Source organism: Pseudopipra pipra, chromosome 5, assembly GCF_036250125.1.
Source record: "Pseudopipra pipra isolate bDixPip1 chromosome 5, bDixPip1.hap1, whole genome shotgun sequence".
Taxonomy (NCBI): Eukaryota; Metazoa; Chordata; class Aves; order Passeriformes; family Pipridae; genus Pseudopipra; species Pseudopipra pipra.
The window spans coordinates 3,529,175-3,553,739 of NC_087553.1; the positions used below are offsets into that span (position 1 = coordinate 3,529,175).

At 42.1% G+C, this 24,565-nt stretch overlaps 1 protein-coding gene across 2 annotated transcripts in view; it reads left to right on the forward strand.

The window, feature by feature from the left end:
- Nucleotides 1-8,917: 8,917 nt before the first annotated feature.
- RASSF8 (Ras association domain family member 8) overlaps nucleotides 8,918-24,565 on the forward strand; it is an 82,509-nt gene continuing 66,861 nt past the window's right edge. The window contains exon 1 of one of the 2 annotated variants that reach the window (XM_064654167.1): nucleotides 8,918-9,137. The gene's annotated coding sequence lies outside the window, so the exon portion shown is untranslated. The remainder of the gene's footprint in view (nucleotides 9,138-24,565) is intronic. The other variant, XM_064654166.1, reaches the window with a different exon arrangement.

The window sequence follows — 24,565 nt, forward strand, 5'->3', positions numbered from 1 at the left end:
AAAAAAACAAACAGAGCCATTCTCTCTAAAGCTATTACTTTCTCTCTTCCTCTGCTTCCTCTAATAAGAAATTAAAATCCATCATGTTCAGGACATTGGAATATTCATCACTGTTCACTGGAGGGTTGTGCTTCAGAAGCAGTGGGGAAAAAAACTGAAACCAGTGCTTATTTTTACTTGGTATAGAAAATTACAGACTAGATCCTCATTTAGTATAAATCGTTATATGTATTTTTGAAGCAATTCTGAGAAAGTAGCCCTGGACCCAAAATGAAAATTACCCTTCTCCAGGCATTATAGTTACGAGCATGGACATTTTCAGAGGTTCTGTAGTTATATTTTCACATATGAGCATGGTATTTTCCCTTGGACAAAAATAGATTATTGTAGAGCTGAGCTCTCTTGTGGACTTAAAACGAGGAGAAGGTGCCACTTGCCTTTAACCACCAGTAGAATTTCTCAGAAAGAAAGTTCCCTCCCACCAGAACTCTGCTGTTCCTTCTTCTAGGAATGCCCCAGGGGACCTGTGTGCTCCTAGGATGACTGTACCCTACTAATCCTTACTGCAAAGGGACCCCAGGTAGGCATTAGATCATCACCACCACAACAGAATACAAGTAGCAACAACCCCCCTCCTGATACCCCTCTGCAGCTCACCAGTCCTTCCCACTTACAGAAGATGTGGAGCTGCAAATAGGGAACTGGCTGGGCCAGAATGGGTTTGCTATTCAGCAACAGAGCTGCAGTTTTAAATAACTGCACTAAAATACTTCCCTTGTATAGAAAAGAGAACATTGGGTTCAGCTTATTTCCCAGGAAAGTAAATTAGCTTGCCCTGCTCTCAGGTTGGACCTGACCTTACACCACCACTGTTACAGCTATTTAGGCATCACTATACCATGATTCAGTCAATCCTGTGGGCATATCCACACCCTAGTCTTCAGCCAGCCTGGATGAAGCCCTCTCCCTTGTATCAGGATGCTGGAAAATGCACCTTTGTTATGTTCCTGTGAGACTGAGCGCTGGCTGTGCAGAAAAGTGTATGGGAAGAGACGCCAACCTCTGCTCTCTCCTGGGCCAGGAAACAGCTTGTGGGAATATATGCCAATCCCTACTCCCTCCTAGGTCAGGAAACATCAGCCCAGACGTGGGTTAGGTGAAGGTACAAGCACGTGGCTGTGTAAGGCCACCCTGCACATGGTATTAGGAGGGAGGGTCGCACGGGGACACCTCCCCGTCAAACACCTCAGGGACCTTGCACCCCATCCTGGCACAGCCTCTCCCAGGCTGTGACTCTGCATGGCTGATCAGATCCATCAGTGCTCCCAGTGTAGGGTGCCCCACGAAGGACAAGGAATTAGAGTGTTGCACAACAAATTTGTAAAACTCGTGGCTGTGGGAAGAATGTGAGGCACAAACCAGTATCTCCCACCTTGATTCACCAGTGAACTATCTACTCCCAACAGATATTAGAAGCCAAGATACGTGGCTGTAAAAGTTAAATACAGAAAACCCTAATCCAGCGAAGACATGCATAGATCTGTAAATACATGTGTGGTTGCTGTGGATGGAGTCTCACACAGGCGTACGAGCCTTTTGAAGATTCTGACCTTAAAAAAGACACCATCTCAAAGGAAGGGAGTGGACAAGAAAGCAGGAAGGAAATTTTAATCCCAATAACAATCAGTTTATAATGTACGTATATGAAACTTTCTCACAAACCTGCTTTTGCCATTCTCTTTGCTCTTTTTCAGTTGTGTCTGAAGGAGACAAAAAAAATGCAACCTCTTGAAAACAAGGGCTCGATGAGAGAGGAAACGACAGGTAAAGCCAGGAAAGAGCTTTTCACAGCTCTGATTTCCAATAACTTACTTGTAAGGCATAGAACTACCCAATTATCCTAAAACAGTCATCCAATTTGTTTCTCTGTGGGGAAGCTTGGCTTGCTAGGGTCATGAGGATCAGGAAATTAGTTCTTTGTTGAAAGCAGGTATCTTGCCCTCTCGTGTTTCCCAACCTGTGGACCACAAAAGCAGAGAATGAGACCGAGAAAAAGACTTTACAAAACAACAGGGAAACTGTTTTCAACAAATAAATGAATCTGCTGAACTCATGTTAAGTACAGACCTTGCAAAGCAAAGCACCAATTTTTGCTAGGCCAGCCTAAAACATCTATTACAAAGCTACAAAGACCTGGTGTACAGTGAGGTTTTAGTGTTTATTCCCAAGCTTTTCTAAAAATCCATGAGAAGTAAAAGACTCTTTTTCCCATGCAAACTTCTTTATACGGAAACCTCAGCAGCAATACTTTATTCTGGGGTTTTTTCCCTTCTCCATTTTGATGTGTGTTTTGAAAGCCCTCTAGGCATCTATTTGCATTTTCCAAAAGCTTTGGAAATCTGGCCCCAACTTACTTATGAAAATGGGGCTTAAGCTCTGGAATTACTGAAGCGTTTTTGAAATTTTGCACTCTTTGTATTTTAAAGTATATTAGATTTGATTGTGCTGCTTCAGGGGACAGGTAATTCCTATGATTTTCGATGGAGATGAAGAACTGTGCAGTAGGAAAAACAGAGGGTTTAAAGTTTATTGACAAGGGCAAAATGGGAAAGAGGTTCAGTATTTCTTTTTATGTGCATGATAAAAATCTGTGCATAATAAAAAAGTAGGCATGTCTTTTGGCTGGCATACCTTTGCCAGCTTTGGAGAAAAATAACAAAACAGTGATTTATAAACTGAAAGTGAATATAGTTATAAATGTATTTAAATATATTGCTCATAGAGCCATATCTTACACTGGAAATGGTAATTGTTCTAAATCATAAGCAATAGCACCATGTCAGGCCCTTCAAATATTGCTGGTTTGTGAACTTCATGGAAGGACATTTTAGTATCTTAAAGCTTTGTATCACAACTAGAGAGAGAGGGGATTCCTTTATGTTTTACAGAAGATGAAAAACCAAACACCAAAACCAAAGAAACATTCGAATGACAAAGAGTTTAAAACTTTTCTGTTGTCTAAATGTCCTTGATCAGAGAAGGGCACAGATTTCCAGACATCAAGCAAATTAACTCCTACATTAAATATTATACCCGTTTCAAGGGCACATTTCCAGGATCCTAAATTAAAATCTTCTTCTTGTCATTTCCTCCTAGTTAAGTCAACTATTTTTGTCCCCATCATTGGATTTCTTTTAAGGTGTGATTTTTTTTTTTCTATACTAAGCCAGCTCTTCAACAGAAGACTTATTTTAGATAGTTTGATCTTCAGATGGTTTCTCAGTCCTTGGTTGGGGAAGTGGTACTGTCACCACTTAGCTCCTCTAGGGAAGACAGATGCAAATTCCCATAGGGATGTTAATTTTTTTTAACTGATATCTGTCCACGTTCTCAGAGCTTTATCATATGCCTTTTTTATATGTCTTTATCTCTTTTCTGAATTGCTTGAGATTTATACTGATCTTTCTTTCCAGGAATTGGCAAAAAGTAGTTCCATGAAACTTAACAGGCTAAGCACTTTTGTTGTTATTATGTTTAAATTAAATGTCTAAAGACTGGTATTGGTAACTTCTCCCCCCATATCAAACTGCATTTAGATTTCCTCTTATTTGCATTTTGGTTTTAGAACTGTCAAGGTTCACATCTTTCTTGCTCCTCCTTGTAACCATGACAACTACAAACTTACTTATTTCTCTAATGAAAGCCAACACTCTTTCTTGTGCAATGATCTACGACAGAGAGAACTTTAGGAAAAATATTTCAAAAATTGCAGTTTACAATCCACCATGCCAGAGAACTATTGGTTTAAGCAGGTCTGTGAAACCTTTAAAGCCTGGTTTATAGTTGTTCATCCAAATCTTATAATCTTATGGCTAATGCACAGGGGTGAGGTCTGCCAGTAATGTTTTACTCCTCTGCAACCTTCCCCCACCTTAAATTTCAACATATTCCTCTAACTTAAGCAAACTGATCTATCTCTGAAGGAAGAAGATGACTTTCTACTAATTCAGGAAAATCAGAGGAAAAGAGCCATTTGTTGATGAACAGATAGAGGCAGGTTTGCCTGATTCCCATTCCTGTGCAATAAACTGAATAACCACACTCATGAGTAATGAGTATCTTGCCTGTCTGTAATTATATCTTAATATGTTCATGCTGTGCTTAGGCTGGACCCATGAACTGCGGGAGCTACTAGGTATTACTGATAGTACTGAGAACAAAAATAAGAGTACAAGATCACCCTGATTGCTTATTCAAGGCTAGTTCCCTAGTTAATGTGAGTTAACATACATGGCCAGGTCAGGAAGAAGAAGGAGGAATTTGGTTGGGATTTTTTTACTCTTTTTTTGAGCTATTTTGGATTTCTTCCATGGAACTGAGTCTTGAACTCTGCAGTCTCTGGAAGTATCCAGAACCTGTTGTGTGACATGGAAATAGAGCATATTTTACATCTTAGAATATCAGTCTTTTGAATTTCAACCATTTTAAGATGGAGATTGCAATTTTCTGTATATTTAACATAGCACACCACTCACACCCAATACACAGCAAGACAAGACCTAGAAAATACAGAGGACAAACAACCAGGAAATATTGCTCTTCAGGCTCCAAGAAATAAATATTAACTGAAAAGAAAAACAAAACTAAGACGAAAGAGTTTGAAGAATGCACTTAAATTCTAATCTGATGTTTGTTTTCTTCTGAATATCAGACAGCAGCTCTATTAAAAGAAAAAACAGCCTCTTGAAATGTTCATTTTACAGTTAAGCAAATACAGAGCAAGACATAAATTAACCCCACTCCAAATCAGCTTGTTTTTCTGCTTGTTGAGTATCAGTTCAGATTTATTTGCCATGGACCAAATTCAGCAAAGCACTTAAGCACATGCACAACTTTGATCATGCAAGTGGCCCCACTGAGACTATTCACATGCTTAAAGACACGTACACAGTTAAATAATTCGCTGAATCCAGACCCACTTTTCCTCAAGAAAGCATCTGCAGAGACAGAGTTGTTCTATTCTGACCATGAAGAGCAGTAAGCAAATACATGATAGTGAAAGCTGCGTTGACCACTTGTAGCTGGTCACACAGAGCTGTTTCTGTTCTCAGTGAGCCGGATCTTATAGTCTGGATTAAATGTAAAGAGCTCACCGAGACACTGGATTTCCCAAGGTGAAATGACAATGGAAAGAAAAGGCAGAGGTAGCTGAAGGTAGGTCAAGGAGAGGAGGAAACTAAGGAACCTCAGAAACATTCTCTTCCCGATTTTGGTCAAAAAGGCATCATTCTTGGAAAACTTGCATAACCAAAAGGCATGTGGGGCTATTTTCTCCTTTTTGTCCTCATTAGGAACATCTGTGTGAGACTCTGTGTGTGTGTGTGGCTGTGTGGTGTAAGGAATTCCCTGTTCATTTCACCCCTTTCCTGGGATAGTTTAGTTACCTCTTTGGCAAAACCAAAGCAGGATCTTTATGGGAAACCTGCCTCCCACTAAGAACTAGTGATACAGACCTTAAAACTTCTTTGGCTAGATCCTCGAGATTGCCACAGAAGTGCAAGGATGTGCTTCAGTGTTGTACTGAATTGGAATCCCTACCCTTCTCCAGCAACATGGGAAGGAAGGATTGACTGAAGGTGAATGTCACACAGATTATTTAGGATTACATAAAAAGCAACAAAGTTAGGAAGCGATAGGGCTGGGCACCAGTAATGAAGAACTGTCACAGCAGAGTCACCCTGTGCCAGCACAAAGTTGTGCCCTTGGCTGGTACAATTTAGCATCACTCCATAATACCGTCCTAGCAAATCTTCCGGGGAAACAAGGCATCCTGTTCTTTCACTATAGCTCAAAGAGCAGCTGCACTGCTATGCCACATAAGGGAGGTATTTGTACAATTTCAGGCCTATTTCATGACTGGATTTGAGCCTCATTTCCCCATTTGAGTCTCATTTTTGCTTAAATGACCATTGCCATCTTCCTTGAGATATCTGTGGTCAAATTCTTGGTCAAATTTATGCAATCTCAGCAACACAGAAAATCGATTTTCTCTTTTTGCCATCACCTCACCTTCCCAAAGAGTTAGATTTTTGATATACCAAATAGCTCTGAAAATGTATTTGATGCCCTCCCTGGACATACTGGCTTATTAACCTGTGCAAAATTTACTCTGAAAAATTCACAAATGTTATTTTGAAGCAGCAGAAATGTGTTCTCTTCCGTGCCTTCATAATTTAATTATGAAAGGGAACTAGGAAAAAATAAGACATTAGAATATTAAAAATTCCAGCACTCAGCCAGCAAGTGAAACACCACACCAACACTGAACATAAAGGTTTTATGCATGTGCTGAACATCCAGAAATCTCTTAATCGTGGCCATTACTTTCTCCTCTATAAAAGGGTGATTTTCATTCACTAAACTTTCTAACAGGAAATTATATCAAGTGTATAAAAATCATCTGTTGGGCTTGAGAAACTAATCGGAGGGTGAGTTTTCAATAGAAAACTTGATGTTTTAGGTTTCGGCCCCCAGTTCTGCTGAACACCTGCAGTGGCAAACAATACAAACTCAATGACTTATCAAGTACTTGTTTTCAGTAAACCATTAACTCCTTGAAAAAGGCTTTTCTCCTCCCAACAATAATTTCCCAGGTCATATAGTTTCAATAGCTTCCCAGATCACTCCTTTCATACGAGTCCCTGAAAAGCCTGGATTTTGAGAAAAGATCTTCCATGAGTTTTACAGCCCTTGTGGAGTTCACAGGCTTCATGAAAAAAAAGGAAGCAGTATATTCTGAGAACAGCAATCCACGGGAGCTTTACAGCAATATTTGGCTAAATATCTTGCAACAAACAATCTACCTGGAAAACACATCCTTTTTTTCCCGATTTTGAGTTGTCCACTGGCACTCTTGAAAGTCATAGTTAGAAATCCCCGGTGCAAACAAATCTCTTTGGGTAGACTGCAGAACTGGCCATCGGCGCCATTCTTTTCTCCCACGGTTATCCCTCGAGTGTTGTTTTTTAAAGTTTCTTAAGCTGAAGGCGTGTTTGTGTGTAGCTGACCATGTAAAGCACGTGGTCCCTGACAGAATCACCTGATCTTAACGATTTCTTCCTAACCACACCTAATTTCATGTTGTGCTTAAGGCCTTTCTCACACGCTACTTAGCACCTCTTCCTGTGCAAAAGAGGGTAAAAAGGCATAGACACAGAAAAGAACTAAAAGTGTCCTTCTGTGCCCTGAAGACTTTTTAAGCAGGAGCTTTACATCTTGCCAGGTGTGCTTACAAAAAATACACTTGGCAGGCAAGAAGCCTATGAAGGAAGATGTGATCATAACCCAAGATCCAGACGTACTGGAAGTATTTATAGAAACATCTCCAAACACAAATCGTGAAAATATTTATTTGCTTGCATTTAATGGAAGCACGTGTGTGCTCTGGAAAAATGTCCTCCATGTAGCATCAATGCAGAGTTGCAGAGAAGCAAAATCCTGCTCTCCTCTGTAAGATCAGGAATTAAAAAAAAAAAAAAAAAAAAAAACCACAAAAAACTCACTTTGCTACACTCAAAACCCATAAGAGGAATGGTACAGGAATATTGTTAAAACACAATCATAACAAAATCAATAAAAAGAGTTCCCTTGATGAGACTCTTCTTTAAATGACCAGCGTGCCCTGACCTCTGGACATGGTGCACAGGCAGTTTTGGAAAGGCCAAGAGCCCAGGGAAGAGCTGGGAATGACGGCTGCTGCTCTGCTGCTGCTGCTGGTAGCTGAGAGCAGACCCAGCGCCAATGTTTGTAGACAGTGAAAAATGCCTGTGAATCACAGCTCTGAAGTTCATTTTCAAATAGGTTTCAGTTTGGTTTTTCTTTCTAACGGCATTTTTTCTTATTCCAAATTGCATAAAGACAAAAAACTGATTAAAACTTCTCATTCAAAACTTTTTTTGCCCCAAACAGCGCATCTGCAGTGTTCACTGCTCCGAGGTTCATAATTTTTTTTTTTTTAATTATTTTTTTCTCACAGGGAATTTTCCATCATCAAAAGCCCGAAGCAGAAACAATAGGAAAAAAACACCCAACACCCTGACTGCCGGCTTTCCTTTAAAGCAAGCACCAAAAGCATTCATTCTTGCTTCTAACAGAAACAATAGGGGAAGATCTCGGGGAGAACAAGAATACAACCGGATTGGAGGGGGGACCCGGGAGGGCGACCGGAGCTCCATCCCCGCCGGGGTGTGAGGGAAAACAAGAATACAAATCCCAAGCCTACAGCCCAAGCCTCTCGTTGTCCTTTGGGACCGCAGCGGGACCCCAGACCTCCGTCATCGCCGGGGGGCGAGGGAGCACAAGAATACAACCCCAAGCATACAGCCCAAGCCTCTCCCTTGTCCTTTGGGACCGGAGCGGGACTCCGAAGCTTCATCCCCGCCAGGGTGTGAGGGAAAACAAGAATAGAACCCCAAGCCTAAAGCCCAAGCCTCTCGCTGTCCTTTGGGATTGGAGGGGGACCCCCAGGCTCCGTGCCCGCGGGGGTGCGAGGGAAAACAAGAACAGAACCCCAAGCATCTCGCTGTCCTTTGGGACCGCAGCGGGACCCCAGGGCTCCATCCCCGCCGGGGTGCGGGTGTGTGCGGGCGGCCCGGAGCTCCCACCGCCCCGCGGCCGCGGGGGCTCCGCCGAGGGGGGGCCATTTGGGGGCGACTTGGGGCGATGCCGCTCTCCGGAGGCCGCCGGAGCGGCCGCCCCGCGGAGGCGGCGGGGGCGGGGGTGGCGGCGGGGCAGAGTGCGGGGGTGGCGGGGCAGGGTGCGGGGGCAGCCCCGGCGTGCGGGGGAGCGGCTGCGGCTTTAAGAGCTCCCACAATGCCGTGCTGGCGTCCCAGTTCCGTTACATGTCTCCCCCGGTGAAGGGGAGCGAGGGAGCGGCAGGAAGGAGGCGGAGGACACCCACCCACTCACCCACCCTCGCCCTGCCTCCCACCCGCGGGGCCGAGCCCCCCCGGGCTCCGCTGCGGCCGCGCCGCCCCCCGCGGGCAGCGAGGCGGGGCCGGCGGGCGCTGGCGCTGCCCCGGGAGCCGCCGCGGAGCCGCCGCCGGACGGAGGGGAACGAGCGAGGGGCAGCGGGAGCGGTGAGTGCGCGGCCAAGCTCTCGCCCTCCTTCCTTCCTTCGCTCCCTCCTCTGGTCCCTCCGTGCCTTTCCCGCAGCCCGCCCCGCTCCCTTGCCTCTCGCTGGTGGCTCGTCCCCGCTGCTGCGGGCTTGGTGACCCTTCCCTGTCGCCCCGTTCCCCGCTGCCCCCTTCTCACTCGCCAACTTTCTCGTCCGCTTCCCACCTCTCCTCGGATTTCCATTTTTCTTTTCTTTTCTTTCTTTTTTTTTTTTTTTTTTTTTTAAAAGCGTCTGCCCAGCCCTCTCGCGCCCGTTCTCGTCCTTTTTCGCTCCTTCCTTCGCTGCTGCTACTTCCCCGGCTTCCTCCGGCTTTTCCTCCCTCTCTCTCGCTCTCTCTCGGCGTTCTGTCTTCCTTCCTTCCTTTTGGGCATCGCGTGGAAAAAAGTAAGGGATATTTCTCGTGTCCTTGAGGAGGGGAGTTCAGAAGCTACTTTTCTTTACCCAGGGAAATCTTTGTAGTAGTTTTCTTCCCCACCCCCCCTTTTCTTCCTGTGCTCGAAAAGAAAACTCAACCTATTTTTTTCTTTTTTACCTCTCCTTTTTTTTTTTTTTTTTTTTTTTTTTTTTTTGCGACGTGGACTGTTTTGGTGGGTTTTTTTTCCTCCCCCCTCTCCAGGCAGTGTCGGTTTGTTTCACGATTAATCTCTTTTATTGCTGCCCCAACCCCTCCCTCTCTCTTTTTCTCCCCCAGTAAGAAAAAAAAGATTAGCAGAAAATCTGTTTTGCCAGCAGCGAATGTATGAGACTTTTTTTTTTTTTCCCGGGGTACTATTGACGAGAAAAACTTAAGCAAATGCAGTACGGTGGGACAATAGAGAGGCATGAACTTTAAAGGGTAAGGATTACGGTCCTTGGTTTCTTCAGCTCTGAAGTGTTGTTGGGAACGTCTGGGTCAGGGTCCGGTTTGGGGTTGTGTGCCAGCCTGTTTTCTGTTCAGCAGAGGGGTGATTTAATATGCCAGGAGAGTGGTGTGCTAAATTGCAGTTCAGGATTGCTCGTGGGTTTCATCAGCGTGGAAAATCAGGAGGCATGGGAAGGTTACGGATTTCGGTGTCCCCTTTAGAGTTACACCTGTCACGCCTTCCATCCTCGAACTGCAAATGTATCGGAGGCAGATACATTAACAGAATGGCTGGAAACTGCTTAAATCCGTGTCAGAAAGTGCTGTCGTGTGGTTTTAAGCAGTCTGGTTCGGAACTTGAGAGCTTCTGCCTGAGCTCTAGTCAGCATCACACGATAAAATTAAAGTATGTGCCGGGCTGTGGAGAGCAAGTAAATCAATTGCCTAATGATTTCTGCGAAGACACCTGTTTAAGGGCTTTCAGGCTCCCAGCTAATTGTGTTTTGGAGCGGTGTGATTGTGTTAAGTGTTGTAGAAGTAAAGTGCTGTATCTTTTTCAGTAGAGAATATGTAGTTTGTGAATAAGATGTCAACTCTTTTAATCAGAAATGGGTCTTGGTTGTATTATGTTACCTCTATTGATAGATACCATTTGAAAAGTCCTTAACATTATGTGGCTAAAATGCAAATAAAGTCAGCCCTACTTCCCCCCCCCCCCCCCCCCAATGAAGAGAGAAAACAACTTCAGATTAACTTTTGTGTGATGATATCTAATTAGAAAGTAGGCTGGACATTAAACTGGAAGTACTTATCTGAGTCTTAGAGCAAAAAAACTATATGGGATGAATTGCTGAGGGAATCGAAATGACTGCTTGGGATTCATTGTTTAGTTGTGTACCCTTTAGGACAACTGAGGTGTGAGGTGGTTTGCTTCTTGCAATTACTTAATCCTTTCCCACCCTCATGAGCCCGACAGAATTTGATCAATTGTTTGAATAAATCTTGTGTTTTAATCTTTCCTGGAGATGAAAAACTTTGGGATGGGGGAAACAGAAGGAGAAGCATAACAAGTTATGTTAGCAAGTCATTTAAGTCTTTCTAAACTGTACCTTGAACTGTTTCTGAAAACACTACCCATAATTCTAAAGAGCCAAATTGAATTGATTAATGTCACTTTTTAAAACCCTTTTGAGGGAAACCCTGAAGAGGAACGTGTTAAAGAAGATGCAAGTGCTGGAAGTGCAGAACTGAGTATTGAGGATGGTGGGTTCTGTTCCTGCTTCTGCCATCGCATGGCAGTGTGACCTCTGCCTGAGCTGCCTTCCTGCCTGCACCTCATAGGATATGGAGATTTTCCTGAATCTCTTGAGTGCTTTTACACATGATTTTTAAGGTTAATTATGTGTAAATATATTACTCCTTGTTCAGTTGTCCCTTTGAGATCTGATCAGGTGGTAGTTTGACTAATACTCATTCTTTGAAAGTTGTAAAGTAGAAATCTTGAGCATCACTGACATGAGACTTTTGCATTGCTGTAAAGGTTTTGAGGTTGTTTTTATCCCCTGTGTATCTCTGATGGTATCAATGCATGCTGCTTCTATGTTACCTTAAGTCTGCCTCAAGCAGAATATGAAGGACGATGTTGACCTCTCCAGAAAGAAACTGTTAAATTGAATTGCAGGGTGGAAAACTGTTCTGTGGGGACTGGGCTGAGGACCCCCCTCAGTGTGATGCATTCTGTTCCTGGTAATTCTATTTTGTGAGCTCTGTAATTATAAACTTAGCTTAGCACACGTGTGTGTTTACATTCTAACTTCAGGGTTTTGCTTGAGTTTTTAAGTCTTTAAGACTTCTGTCTTGAAATTAAATGTATATGTGTGATTTTTCTGGAGCTCTTTTGAAAGCCTAGGTTTTCTTGTTTACTTTCTTGTACTTTTTTTCATGATGGGGTTGGGACTTTACAGTGTAATGAGACTTATTATAATCTCAATGCCTGCCTTCCTGTAATGTTTCAGACTTGCATACTTCGAAAATCCAGGGCTTTACCTTGTTGAAGGGAGTTGTTTCTCTTCAGTGAAAACGAGACTTGGTTCTATAGAATGTTGTTATTAGGCAAGTGTATGTGTGTGTATATATGTGGGGGTTTTATATAAATAACTTACTATCTTCTTGCATATGCATATAGCCAGCTCCGTGCTTCTGAGTCTGGACAGTCAGTCTAGATTCAAACTTAGTTTCATAAATAATTCTTTCTGTCCTTCCTGACCCCCTTCAAAGTGAGTGGTGATCTCACAGCTTTGACAAGAATAGTTTTCTTGGCTGATAAGAGGATGTTCATGTTGTTTTCCTCCCTCCCCCCCAGGACTGTGTGTTATCTTTCTCTGCGCTGATAGAGTGTGGGGAGGGGGTTGGCTGGTCTGTGTGTGCCAAGTGGTGCCGTCCTGCTCTGTTTCTCTCCAGTTCATCACCTGTGAAGTTGAGATCATGAAACTTGTCCTGCTTGGGAAGGGAAGGTGGATTTGACACATCTACCATGGGAGCTGCAGGCTGTGCTACTCTGGGTTGTCATTTCACTGGGATCTCAGTAAGAATCTTTGTGGTATCATGAATATGGAGAGTGTATCTGAGAGGACTCGAGACAGGCACCGTAAGCTTTCAGATGGCAGGCACTTGAGAAATCTGCTTAATTCACCTTTCTGCTTTTGAGTCGCTCCTTAAAGAGAGAGGAATCTGTTTACTTTATTGTGCTTGATAAAAAAGGGCGTTCCTACAACAAAAGACATTGTAATGCTTTCTATAGTCCAGGCTTATTGAACAAAAGCATCTTGCTGTGCAATATTGTCGCTGCGCTCAGTCTGTATGATAACACATGTTTCTCAGCTGTTGTTGATTCCTCAGTGGCACAGACTTCAAAGGAATGTGCTGAAAGAGAGCCGCAGCCAGAGAAAAACGAGTTATGTTCCAATGGCCTGTACCATCCATCTGTTTAAATACTTTGCTGAACTATTCCAGAGTGTTCAGGCATCCAGTCAGGACTGACAAGCAATTATAGCTGGGAGTACAGCCTGCTGCGAGGAGACCACCTAGGGAAGGCTTAAGTGCTACCTCCCCTCCATGGGTCAGAGCCACCCTGCCCTCCCAGCCAGGGAGGAGAGATAAGGCTCGTCATTTGGGGAATCTTTCAACATGACATTGTCTAATTCCTAATGCTGTTGAGGATTTATTTATTTTTACTCTCTATGCTATCTTTAGCACAAGAAGGGAAGAATGGTAATGAGGACAGATGGTCATCCTGGTAGTCTCCTCTGTGTGCATGTAGTAAACTAGGTCTGTAATTTAAATAAGTAAATATTTATACAAAGTTAGTGAATTCTTATTTTCCCCCCCCAAAACGACTGGGATAGTTCATAGAGAGTGATCTGTTGATCACTCGTGTCTCCAAAGGTAGTAATACACATTACTGGATTAATTTTGGCTCCAAAACACGACTAGTAAAGTTAAATTGGAACCAGTTATGTTGTGCTATTTCCAATTGAGTTTGGGGAAACACTTCACAACTTCATCCACAGTAACTAAAAAAAACCTCCCACTGTACTCCTGCATTATAATGCATTAGGATGCTGCCAATTCCAAGCATTATAATTTGTTTTTACTTAAATTCCAATATTGGAGTCCACATGCAAGACATGTCTACACCTGTAGTTGCCAACTGAATCTTCAAATCACGGCCTGTATGCTCTCCATAGTCCCAAGTACTGGAACTTGGAGGGAAATATTAACAGGGAGACTACAAGTGATAACCTGTTGATAACCTGTGAAGACCCTTGAAGTTTTTCCATGTGGGACTGACCCTCCTTTTGAGGCTTGCAATGAGTACTGTAGGTAGAGCAACGTGTGTTTCAGTTAAGAGGCTTTAACCTTCTTTGTCAAGGGAAAATGCTCATGCAGATGCACTAAGAGGATATTTGAGCTTGGGAAAACTGTGAGGCACTCCAGGATTTGATTTTCACCTGCAAGCAAGCAGCACAGCTCCGAAGGTAAGCTTGTATGTTGTCCTCTGCTGTAGTATTGCTCCTGCCTTTCTGCTGCAATGTGACATTTATGCTTTTGAAAGGATAGTTCTTTCTCCCAGTGTTGGCAGTCCTGATGGTTTTTTGGTATTTTGAGACGTCAGATTTTAATGCCTCACTACCCCTTTGAGCGGAAAGGGGAGGGAGACTTCCAGAAATATGTAATGCAACTGACTTCCAGCTTCTGCCCTTGCTCCAGGGTTGACATTGTAGTTTGAATTTACTTACTTGCTTTGAAAGCTGTACTCGGCGTAACCTTGAGTCTTACTCTCTTTACCACAGCAGCACCTGATGTGTTTCCAGTGTGCACCTTGCTGTGTCTCTAGATTGTCCAGGCCGTGTTAATGCTCTCTCTTTATTGTCCTCAATAACTTTAAGAGCTGTAACTTCTGTTTCAACTGAACTGAAAGTGTTTTGCCAAAAGAATTTTTTTTTTTTTTGGGACCCCTGAAGTATTTGTCAATGTTTTCAAGCTGTTATTCAAAAGGAGTTTGGAGTTTCCAGAACAACTTTTTAAAACTTTTAGGTTTCACTATCAGTCAGCAGTTTCATGAGCATGGATAAGGAAAGGCTGTAATTCCACTGGGTAGCCAGATGTTTTGTGTCTGTGCCGAAGCGAGGAGACAGTGTGGCTTTTTAGGAGTTGTAGGGTCTGTTGGTCTTGTCACAGGACTGTTTGCGGATCTTCAACAGATTGTATCTGCTTTCTGTCCTTTCCCTTCCCCTCCCTCCTGCCATGTCTGTACTGATTGTGATCACCTCCTTCTAAGGAAAATGAGACTGAGAGCAAAGCATTCCTAGTTGCTTTCTAAAAAGTAGATATTTTCCTTGTCGGTCTGTGCTTTGTAATACTAAGCCGTTTGCAGTTTGACAATTAGTGAATTTAGAGCAATTATGCAGTAGATTAATACTAATGTTAATTCTGACTAATGTGGGATTAAATTAACATTATAAAGAAAGCAGTTTTCGTTGCAAACAGAGGGGAGAGTACTCTTAGATGCAGATTCCCCCCCCCTTCCATGCTAAATAGCACCTTTTTTTGGCCAGTACTTCTTAAGACTTGTAAAATCCTTGTCTATCCTTATCTGTCTTCTGACTCTATGTGAGATATGAAGGAAGGGGAGAAAGGAACTCCTCAGATGTCTGCAGGTATTGGATTCCTCCTGGAGAAGAAAGTAGGAAGATGCCACAGCTAATAATACTTTAAAGTTGATATTGGGAATCAAGAGACCAAATGCTTAAATGTGCCATTGCAGCTGTGTGGTTGGCAATATTAATTAGCACTTGTACCTGGAATAATAATTCGCATCTAGAGAGAAACATATGGCAATAGTTGAATGTCCTTGTCCTTGCCCATCGGAAAGAGGTTTTTGTGGTGGAATTTTTTGTTGGTTTTATTTTTAAAAAATATGTTCTCACCCATCAGAATGGCCCCCTCCACATCGGGTTTGTGTGCTTGCTTTGGGCATCATCTGTGCATCCAGGTCAATCAGAGCGTTTTGCACTGGTTTCGTTGGGAGCAAGGACAGAAACTTGGAATGAATAAGCTGCGTGTTTGAGACTGTGTGTTTCCAGTAGTGGAGTTGGCACTGATGAGCACCAGGACTAACAAAGAGCAGTCACACTGCATACAATGCAATGTTTTCTTGCGGTTAATGGGATTGGAATTGGTAACCTGATACTCCAGAGATAAAAGCTATTTAGCATACAAGAGACATTGATTTATTTTTTTTTTACTACACTGTTTATCAGCTCCTTAAAATCTTTTGTCAGAACTCATTCTAGTCAACAAGTTCTGTTCGAAAATAACTGAATTAACAAGAATTTACAAAATAGTCTGAATAGAAAAATAAGTTCCTTTCACTGCAGTTCCTGTATTTGTTTAGTAGTTTACGTGCTCATCTCATGTCCTGTGAATTTAGCCTTTGCTTCAAACTGAAATATGTAAATTACAGTTGTTTGTGCTTTTCTTTTTCCAAGAATGAAAGACTTAAGGGGATAACAAAAGAAACCTCCTAACTCAAGAATTAAGATAATGTTCTACCTTAAACCTGCTGCTTACCAGCAGGGGAAGCTGACTACTTGCCTCCTTGGTAGTTTTAAATAATCAGAGGAACTTGCAGTCCCTGTGGGCAAGGTAAAGGGCACATACCTTGAGGAGGTGGTACATGCCGTAAGAGGAGAGCTGAGTGTGAGTTTGCTGATGGTGAGCTGAGGCTCTGCGGGCAATGGATCGGTCGTGTTCTGAGGCAGAAATTAAGGGAAGAGGCTCACCTGTCCTAGGGAGGATGGAACTGGGCTCCTGCCAGCAGCCCAAAATCATGCTTTAAAAAGTACTTCAGTGGTGGGCTTTGTTTTAAACTCCTAGCAAGACAGAAGGGTTCTGAGGTGTTTGGTCTATTAGGACTTGCTGGTCTTCTGTTTGTTACACATTGCAAAACGCCTCATCAGGATAATTCCTTACTCCAGAGTTGGGAGGCGTGGAGTGAAATCCTGACCTCTGTGGCTCAACTTGGTGAGAGGAGCCTTCCTCTCCTACTGTGGCCAGTGAGAATGTCAGGGTGACCTGCCTGTGGGGCTTGGCAGGGAGCACTGGCAACGTGGTGTGGGTCTGCAGCCTTCCTGGCCATTGTCCTGCTTGGAGGCCACTGCCCTGGGTCATCTGTTGCAGGTGTGTCTGCAGTCCAGAATATCCTTTCCTGGTCTGACTTGACAGATGAAAAAGAGGGAGAGTGACATTTTACATGGGCAGGTAGTGATAGAACAAGGGGAAACAGTTTCAAATTAAAAGAGGAGAGATTTAGATTGGATATTAGGAAGAAATTCTTTATTGTGAGGGTGGTGATGCCCTGGCACAGGTTGCCCAGAGAAGCTGTGGCTGCCCCATCCCTGGAAGTGTTCAAGGCCAGATTGGATGGGGCTCTGAGAAACCTGGGCTAGTGGAAGGTGTCCCTGCCCATGGCAGGGGGTTGGAACAAGATGATCTTTAAGGACCCTTCCAACCCAAACCATTCCGTGGTTCCATGATTTCTATGTTGGATTTGCAAAGTGCCTTTTGAAATAAGAGGCTCTTTTCCAACCCTTGCTGGCTTCCTGCTGCACTCACTGCCATTCTTGTAGCACTTCTCTTAGTGACTTGTTAATGTGCTCCCTATGTCTGGCAGCATGGGCACCTCTTCCTGCTCTGCCAGTGGGATTCCTAAATACTCTTCCATGAAATAATGGCTTCCTAGGTGCTTCTCTGGTTGCTGCATAGCATTTGCTTTTTGATGGGAGGGGAAGATACTGGCGCTTTCCCTCACAGCCACAGAGAGAGGCATTCCTCTAATTCCTCTGCTGCTGAGCTGTTCAGAGCCAGGGCGGGGGAACACTTGCTTTCCCATTTCCTTGTCCAGGAGTTGGGTTTAACTTACATGGAGCACCTGTCCTGCTGTGATCCTGACATTCTGTCAGTGCTCATTCCCCCTGCTCCCTGGGAGACAGTGTTTTTGTTGCTGGCAGTTCTCTGCCTTTCCCTTAAAAGAAATCCCACTCAGGAATTTTCTAGAATCCTTCCTCTCCCTATCCCCTTATCCTTCATTGACCTCTAACCACATTTTTATCTTTCTTGACAAGATGCTTAGTTTCATTTATCAGCTGCTTTTTCCTTCACTCTTTGGCTTTGATTATTTTTCCAGGAGCTGCTTAGAAACATTATCCATTACAGATGTGCAGGACAGTCAAATACAGTCACATTCCTTAGTGTTTTGTATTTTTTTTCCTGACTCTGATACTAAAATGCCCATGATAGGTAAATATTTTTTATGTATGCTACTTCTCATGATAAAAATATCCATCCTTAGCAAAGGGTAAGGAACTGCAGTGGCTATATATCTATATTACAATATACCAGTATTACCAGTTGCAAGAGCCCTATGTTTCCCTCCCTGAACATAACCACTACTGTAGTAAGGACTCGTGAGTTCAGGCTTAAAATATATTTGCACACTGCAAGATAAAAATGAGACATAAATAGAAGGAAATGGCAATTGCACTTTCCTGTCTTAGGCTTGTGGCTTCCTAACTGCTTGAGAAATGCTCTGTCACCTTGAGACAATATTATTTTGTTCTGCAAAACTTAAATTATTTACTTCAGCTTTTGTAAAAAGTGTTTGCTTTAATCGTGGGTAGCAGAGAAGAGCATGACTGGATTTATTTAAATATACGCTGCAAGGATATTTTTCCCTGTTTTGTGGTGCCCTTCATGCTTGTCATCCTAAGTGTGTATGCAAAAGCCTGAATAACTGGAAGTCTGTATGCTTCCCAACCTTTTACTTTAATAGTCCGTAATGATCTCTGGACAAACTGTATTCTACTTTGGAACACAACATTTCAAACTAACTTCAGCTTGACCAGGATGAATGAGGATAGCATTTGATGTATACACCATTTTTAAGATATACCCTTCTTTTTCTTGCTCACATGGACATAAAGCAGGTGGTAAGCAAAGACAGTTCTATAATAGAGTGAAAAATAAAACAAGAGGGAAGAAGGGGGAATGGCTTCAAACTGACAGAGAGTAGGTTTAGAAGGAAGAAAGTAGGAAGAAATTCTTTATTGTGAGGGTGGGGAGGCCCTGGCCCAGGTTGCCCAGAGAAGCTGTGGCTGCCCCATCCCTGGAGGTGTCCAAGACCAGATTGGACGGGGCTCTGAGCAGCCTGGTCTAGTGGAAGGTGTCCCTGCCCATGGCAGGGGGTTGGAACAAGATGATCTTTAAGGACCCTTCCAGCCCAAACCATTCTATAACTGTGCTGTGGTATCTGAAATGTCCTCCCTGCGTTCCTGCTGCAGTATGTTTGTCCTCTGAAATTGAAAAAGTGGGTAATGACTTTCCAGTTTTCCATCAGATGGGATATTTCTCATCATCCTCTGGTTCTGAGAATGGATCCTATTGCTCAACAGAGCAACGTGGGTAGGTGGCTTCTGTGAATAGACAGCGTTTCCCTCGTATGCTCCGTGATCCATGTGGAGTCCTGAGCCCAACAGGACTTCTGTTTCAGCTCTGGTGCTTTCAGGAGTTTGGCTTCCAAACCTTGCAGTTAGGAAATGGAGATAATAGAATTTTGGACACCATCCGAAACTGGGCTCTCAGGGGAAAAAAAAAGAACTTGTTTAGGTCAATGTATTATTTGATTCCCTTGTGGTGATCATAAAAATTGTGATGTCACAATGTGTAGCTGTAATGTTGAGCCTCTTCCTTGCTGGGATTTCATGTACAAATTAGATGAGAATCTCTCCGCTTTGATTTTAATATTATAATACCTGGCACCCTGAGTGGGATAACAGCAGGCCTGTAGCTAAGCTACAGCATCTCCCCTGGCAAGAGGCTCAAGCAAAGAGAAACTTAAAACTCAGTGATCTCATAGCATACTTAACAGCATTTTAAGGAACAAGTGTCAAAGCAAAGGTTCATCTTGTAAGTGGACACAGTGATGTGAGAAGTGCCAAGTAGAAAGTCAGTATTTGTTACAAGCCCCTTAATTGGTTTTGGAGGCAGTGGTGAATTGTTAGCTTACCTTGTTGATTTTAGTGTATATGTAAAGTGTAATTTAGGTGTTGGCACATAGATACTGTGTGGCAAATAAACTACTGGCTATTCTTACATCTTTTCCTGCAGCTCCTACTTCAGCTTTTCCTACAAAATAATAACTCTCAACACCAGTGCTCCTGTTCAAGCAAACACAGCTTTTTATGTGCCTTTATGTGTTTTTATCCCTGATGGAATTTCAAAATAATATTGTTGTGTATCCACTGTCTTCATCTTGCTCTGTGTTGTGTTTTCCTTGTCTTACTGACTTGTGCAATTTTGTAATAAAGTCAGCCCTGTGCTTGGTGAACTGTCACTAGAAAAAGGGAATAATCGTATGCCCCAACATGGGTCCTTTCTACTACACTTGATGTTCAAGTGAGTCATTAAAGCCAAGGTAAATTCAGTGAGTAGTTTGAGTTCTGTGCATTTTTTTTTAGCCCTTTTCCAAAAATTGTGACCTTGTCATATGATTTCCTGCAGTCGGTTTATTCCTGATGTTGAGAATTGATACACACCTTCAAAAGAGATCACAAAGTAAAGAATCAACAATATTAATTTACAAATTTTTACAACTTGTTTTTTAAAATCCATATAATAGCAAATTCATGGGAGAGAAATTCTTAACATCACTTTTATTAAAAAAAAAAAAAGAACTTTAGGTTCTGTTTTGCTCTGCTGAGCCCATCACTAGGGTGTCTGACTGGTTACCTTGTAGTTTTTAATGTTCTTGGGATGCAAATGGTTTTTAGTCATCTCAAAGGCTTTATGCACACTGAAACCTGTGGATGTACTGAGATATGTTCTTTCTGTGCTTTGTTCATGTGACTTAATTTAATTAAAGCAAAGGCCAAGCATGTCCTGAAATTTGTCAAATTGGTGACTATGAGCAAATAAGTACCAGCAGTGCAAACAAGAGTGTTACAATGTGTGAACCTGAGACAGAGCTTGAATATGTGGGAATTGGTGACTTCTGTCTACATTTGCCTCTTCCTATGGAAATTTCAGGGGTTTTGGTTTAGGTCTCCGTTAATTAAAAATTTCTAGTATTTTGTTTACTTGCTTACTTTTATTTAAGACTTCTATTCATTACTCTGCTGATATGGAATATAATCACTTAATCCAAAAGGGACTTTCTTTGAGGACTGTGAGTTGACTGTGAGGTTTTGAGGAAGAATCATCCTTGTTCTCTGCCTAAACTGGACTCAAAGCTTGTCCTCATTACTTGTTGATGGGATCACCTCTTACCTTATTGCCTTTCCTGGTTTGGTCTGAGAAAAGATGCAGTTTGATTGTGGGTTCACACTGATACCCTGCTGGCTGTTTCTGTGTCTTTTTTGTTCTTTTAAATTAATTATTGCCAAGTTTTGCTCACTGAGCATTGAAACTCCCAAACTTGATCTCAAGTCACTTATTTTATCATCTGCATCCTGGGATCTGTATGTGGAATGAGCTACTTCATACGCATTTAAGAGATGTGAAGACTTTTATTTGAAAAGGAAAAAAAAAAGCTTAAAATATGGATTTATATAGACCTGTAAAAATGTGTTACTTTGTCAGCTTATGCTATCAAAAGTACGCTGTGTGTAAGAATTAATGTGTTGGTCTTCATGTGAGATGGTCTCACAGTCAGTAAGTGTTGAAGCTTATTTGAAGCATCTGAAATGTATGTAGAGTGAGGTAAGGAGCGATGTGGTGCAAGTCAATTTGAGCCAAACAAATACTGTGACACAAATCACTTGGGTAAGTTTGCTTTTGTGTGTTTACTTATTTGGGTTTGCCTGTGGGAACTGATCTTGGACAGAGGGGAAAGCAGTGCGATTGTGACGATTCCTATTAAAAACTAATGTGCAAGCTTATTTACATGGGTTAATCACATGAAATTCAAGTTGATTCATTCCCCTTAAAAACAGTGGTTCCAGGCAGTGAGAAATCCAGTTACTCTCTTAAATAAGTGAACAGTAGTTGTCGTCAGAGATGAGACTCCAACTCTGTACCAAGGTACCTATGACTCACTTGTGAGCACAACTTGCTTAAAAATGTATTAAGCATTAATAACAGGGGATACTTTTTGCACTTCAGTAAAAACTGTTTGGAATGTTTTGGGAGACTGGAGTAATTCAGTGGCTCTGAATTTCATTAACTGTGAAAGTATTTCACAAAGAAAATTAAGACTTGTCACTGGCTTAGGGCGAGTGGGAGTAAATGGTCTCTGAACCATGTCATTATTAATGACCATATGTAAGGAATCAGAGGCTTTAATTTTCTAAGGAAGCATCTTCATCCTTTGAGTCAGTTTTCAAAACCCAGCTGGTGAAAGAAACCTGGTCTGATTTGAGTGTTGTCCTTGCTTTGAGCAGGACTGAGCTCTGGTGGGTCCTTCCAGCCTGAAGGATTCTGTCTTGTTTATTTTCTTTTCCTTTAAAGAGTGTTTGTACTACACAACCACCATCAGCTGTAATGGGATTGCTTTGCTGATACTGCCAGCAGTTAAACCAGAGGGGTGAATAAATCTTTGTTTGTAAGTAATTTTTTTATAACTTTTTTTTTGCTTGTCTTTATAGATAAATGCAGAACATGTACGATTTTCTTTGCATCTCTTGTTCTACCCACTGCAGAATCTTTTAAAGGTTTAAAGAGGGGGAGTAGGGCAAGTTATTATGACCTTTCTCTAAATTCTAGGGTAAGTTCTCAGGTTTCCAGAAACTGAAATTTTATATGGAATCTAATGATTCTGTACTTGAATGCAACAGACAAACAAACTGTGCTTTAGGGAAACTTGTCACAGATGTATAATATATTGAAGTTACCTGTGAATTATTTAGTTGGGGAAAAAAGCTTTAAACACAGTGAACATTAGAGAGGATAAAGAAGAAAAAAAGCTTCAGGGTAGTTTAACAAAATACAATGTATATGTTTACCTGATGAGACCTGTAATGAGGAGTTGAAAATACAGACTTTTCTATAGGAAAGGAGCAGTGGGATCTTTGTCCTAATTGATCTGTGTACCTGCTTGAGTAAGATGCATATTAAAGGGAAAAATTATGCCTAGTAATGAATCCAGGATTTCAGGTCTTGCTCACACAACTTGCTTTGTGAAAGGAAGAGTAGAGTGGGTGTTCCTTTGTGTGTTTAGGTTTGTGCAGGCTGTGTCACAGACGAGCCTATCATTCACTGATGATAACTCTGAGACTTAGAGAATCATCCCACTCTGGACCCAACATGATAAATCAAGCTTTCAGCTGCAAGCTTTGAAGTGGGAAGAGAAGAACAGGTTTTTAATGAAGTTGAGGGGGAATAAGTGATTAATAACTCTGTGCTTCACTGGGTGCTACATCATCAGAATTTTTTTTCCTGAAATTAAATCCTTGATCAAACCATTCTAGTGTCACTTTATTTGCTGAGGGAAAGGATTCCCCTTTGGGTCAAGTGCTGGAGTACAATTTTGATGTAGTTGATGTTGGGTAGGTTGCTTGGTGTACCTTTTTTGTGGTAAGCTGATTTTCTTCCTTTTGATTACCTGATATTTTTCTCTTCTGGTAAAACAATGCTAGAACATGCTGTCAAGAGAAAGGGGGCAAGTTAATTTGTCACTATTTTACTTTTAGATGAAGTAACCCTGCAAGAGGTCAATGGTGGGTGGAGCAGGGATGAATGAAACTTTGCAGGAGTAAGAATAAAAAGGAAATTCCCTAAAAGGGTACTTGTGCAAAAATACTCAGCAGCTGCAGCATCAGTTCTTGGACATTTTGGCAAATCCCTGGGCATGTATGTATCATGTATAAATACATGAACAGCACGTGTTTAGTTATTTATGTAAAGGCACCTGAATTTCAAAATCTTGAGTTTCTTAATTTAAAAACCGGTAGATTAAAAGTTCATTTAATAGAACCTACGCCATAAGTCAGGGGAGTTTTAAAAGGGGAATCTCAGGACAATGGTATATTCTGGCATCCTCCGCTGATTGTTTAGCTGTGTGCATCAATAGTTATCTACTCTAATGATAACTTCTGCTTTCTAAATTAAGATTAGAGATTTGGAGCCACTGTGGTGTCTCAGGTGGTTTCTTGAGGATTTTCTGGTTTTCTCTTGCTTCCTGATTTTAGTTAAAGAAGTAAGACTTAACTGCCTGTAGGAGATAGATGGGAATAGAAGAGTTCGAGTAGAGCCTGTGTTTGTCTGGAGGTGTAGGTGTAACACTTGGGAGCTGACATAAACACTGTAGTACTTTGGTGCTACCAGCACTGCAATAAGATGCAGGCTCCTTGCCAGGGCTGTTGTAAAAGCAGTTGTACAGCCCTGGTAAGAAGGTCTTGGAGGTCAGTTAAGTGTCTGTCTGGGATGAGTAAGCCCTTATTACAAGCAGGACATACTAGGGCTTGGAGAGCCTACTCTGGTAGTATCAGTTGCAAACCATAGTATTCACAATGCTGGAGCCAGTGTGTGTGGAAATGCACTGCTGTTACTGGAAGCTTTTACATGGCAAAGGGTGTTGAAAGATCTGGGAGCTCTGAGCTTGTCAAGTGTTTCTATAGCGTATTTTGGCCAACTTTTAGCCTTGGTGGTCTGCTAAAGCAAATAGCTTTTTGCTGATGTGATTCTCTTAAAGGGATCAATTGATTAAAGTGTTTAAAAGTTCACTAGTCCAGCAACACCTATAAAATCCTGTCTTCTTTTGATGTGACTTTGAATAGTAGAGCAACTGTGCACTTGCATATCTCTTTTTCAAAGGGGAGAAAGAAGCTTCCATGCTTTCACAGCAACTGTACTTTAAAAATACCTATAGTTGCTTACAGAGCTTTTTCTAACAGCATCTTCTCATGTGAGTTTTGCATTTCCTTTACAGTGACAATTTACAGTGGAACAGCAAGCTTTAGGTTTGACAATCTTCTTAAAAGAACCTAGATTAAGAT